This window comes from Rhincodon typus, chromosome 3 (assembly GCF_021869965.1).
Source record: "Rhincodon typus isolate 14 chromosome 3, sRhiTyp1.1, whole genome shotgun sequence".
Lineage (NCBI taxonomy): Eukaryota > Metazoa > Chordata > Chondrichthyes > Orectolobiformes > Rhincodontidae > Rhincodon > Rhincodon typus.
The window spans coordinates 102,129,901-102,132,935 of NC_063334.1; the positions used below are offsets into that span (position 1 = coordinate 102,129,901).

The 3,035-nt window shown below is 39.4% G+C and overlaps 1 long non-coding RNA gene across 1 annotated transcript in view; it reads left to right on the top strand.

The window, feature by feature from the left end:
* LOC125482817 overlaps positions 1 to 1,076 on the top strand; it is a 3,415-nt gene extending 2,339 nt beyond the window's left edge. The window contains exon 2 of the long non-coding RNA XR_007261795.1: positions 888 to 1,076. This is a non-coding gene — a long non-coding RNA (uncharacterized LOC125482817). The remainder of the gene's footprint in view (positions 1 to 887) is intronic.
* The last annotated feature ends 1,959 nt before the right edge of the window (positions 1,077 to 3,035 follow it).

Genomic DNA, 3,035 nt, shown 5'->3' on the forward strand with positions numbered 1-3,035 from the left:
CTGACTCCAGCATCGGCAGTTCTCACTCAGTAGTGTCCTTTTGGGAAAATAAATTGGCCATCTTTACCTAACAGAATTACAGAAATGTTTAGGTGAAGAAAAAGGCCATTTCACTCGTGTCTACTCTGGCTCTATGATTCAGTACTATTCTGCCATTTTCCCCTACCTTCCGATATTACTTCTATTTAATTAATCATCCAATGCCCTCTTAAATGCTTCATTTGAATGTACCTTCACTCCACTTCCACACAGTGCATTCCAGACTCGAACTACTCATTGTGTGCAAATGTTTCTTTTCCCCTCTTGCATCTGTTTCTTTTAAAAGTCAGTTCAAATCTGTATCATCTTGTTACTGATTCTTTTACTAGTGCAAACCGTTTCTTCGTATCTACTCTAGCCAGTTCATTCATGATTTTGAAAACTGCTATGGGGTCACCTTCTTCTCTTCAAGGAGAACTGTCCCAAACCTCTCCTAGCTATCCTCATAACTGAAGTTTCTCATCCCTGGAATCATTCTTGAAAATCCCCTCTTCACTTGCTCCAATTTGCTCACATCCCTCTCATTGAGTGGCACCCAGGACTGATGGGCTATATATGACTCCAAAGAGGCTGAGCAAGCTGCTCAAGGTTGCGCACTGTTCTCAAAAACAGTGCCCATCACCAGCTTCGGGGGCAACTAAGATGCATGTAGAATGTAGAAGTGCAGACTTTTTGTTAGATCCACAGATTGTTATTGTACTGCAGTTTGAGTTTAAAAGTTAGCGTAATGAGTTGGCTATATATATTAAAACAACACTTCCTAACCCTATAAACAAGCATAGAGAAATTCCAGAACTGTGTCATAATGTGAACTCTACCAGTACTTTCATCTCTTTCCTGTTTTTCAGTTAAACTCCTGGAAGTTCCTATACATTGGATTACCATCAACGCAAGACAGTTCACATACAAGGTCCACCACCACCAACTAGGGATGGCCAACATCAGCAGATAGCCTTATGCCACAGCCTAAGAATAAACACAAGATGCATAGTAGTTTTATGTATATTAAATAAGATGATGATTGTGGATGGAACTTATCAAATATTTTCTTACTCATTTCTTCTATCCCTTCTTCCTATGCACAATGGGTTCAATTCATGTACATTCAAATTTTCCAACATTTCAAATTCTCTGTGTTCCCCAGCATCCACCAACAATGCCTGTCTTTCAAGCTGCCTGATGGTGTCCTGCTTGGAACATTGCCCATGTCTCCAAATTTTTAATGAAACCAAGGAATGGTGGCTGAAAGGGCTACTTCCTGGAGCTTGGAAGTTTAAATACATTGAAAATGCAGACAAGTGAGTAACCAATCCTTCGATCTCATCTCTGAGTTAGCAGTAATGACAAATTGGAGCTACGTTGACAATGAGGGAATAGTTGTCATTTCTAAGATATCATCAATTTCCACTGCCTTCTACCACATCCACCATGGATATTAATTACTTCCCCTTGGATCACAGAAGTGTACCAATTTATCTTAAGAGTCAGAAGGTCATAGCTTCAAAGTGGAATACTGAGGAACTGTTTTACTGTCAGAAGCGCTAATTTTTAGATGAGATATTTTAGGTGGATTCATCTGTCCTTTCAAGTAATTGTTAAACATTCCAAGCAACTATTCAAGGAAAAGCAGAAGATTTTTCCTTGAGACCTGATCAACATTCATGCCCTAAATAAGACAATTAACCTGATCATTTTTCTTCTTGTCAGACTTATCCATACATTCACTTCTACATTTGCCTACAATACAGCAGTTATTACACTGCAAACATGTTTAATTCAAGCACTTTGGGATTTCCAAGTTGCAGGAAAGGCATGAAAAGCCCTCTAAAAATGTAATTTTTTTGGTAATTTATCATTTGTTACAAATCAATTTTAAAAATGACAATTGTAATTATTGTATTGAGGAACCCATTCATTGTGTTGCATCATACTGACATCATGTGAAATGGGACCGTCTGAACACACGTCGCAGTTCAAACTGTACACCCATGATGCACTGTGAGCCAACAGCAGCAACTGAATTATATTGTACCACTATATGGGATTTCATGTACCAGTGGGTCTCTCAAGAGTAGCATCAACGCATCTGCTTGGTACCATATCTACCTCCTTAAACATTCATGCCCTCTGATGCACAGTGGCAGCATGTGTATTATCTCCAAGTTGCATTACAGTAATTCACAAAGGCATCTTCAAGAACACCTTCCCAACCCACAACCTTCACCATCTCAAAGGGGAAGGGCAGCAGGCGCATGGGGATGCTACCATCTGCAAGTTCCCCTCCAAACCACACACTATCCTGACTTGGTTTTGTATCACTATTCTTTGCCTGTTGCTGGATCGATCTCCCTTCCTAACAGCACTGTGGGTATACTTGCATGATTTGATTCAAGAACCAGCACCTGCTCAAGGGCACTTTGGTATAGGCAGTAAATGTTGGCCTTGCCAGCAATGCTTGCATCCCACATGAATGAACTTAAAGGAATTATAACAGCAAAGAATGATAATAAACAGTTAATTCTATGCTCAGGTTCTAAAGTGTTACTCATATCTAAGATGACCTGGGTTAAAACCAGTTACCACAAGCACCATCACTTGGAGCTCTCCATCTCAGCACAGAAGGCTACACTGATATCATAAATCCATCCACTGACATCATCTGCACCATCTTAGAAAAGACAAGAAACATACACCCAGTTGCATGAATAGCAAATCATCATCCAGCACAGTCCCTAATAATAAAGGTGAAAATCACATCATTTCAAATTAAATAAAAGTAAAAATAACCTTAACTGTCCTGAAGAAGGAAAATACACCATGTGATAAAACACTGCCAATGCTTGACTTTAAAAATTCAAAGAGGGCAGTATAGGCCAAGGTTTCTTGATCAACAAACCAGTAATCCTAATTTACAAAGGCCTGCACTTATACTAATCAATGTGATCACTGGTACAGCGTGTTGTTACTTGCTGGTCTAGTCTGAATTTGACCAGAAA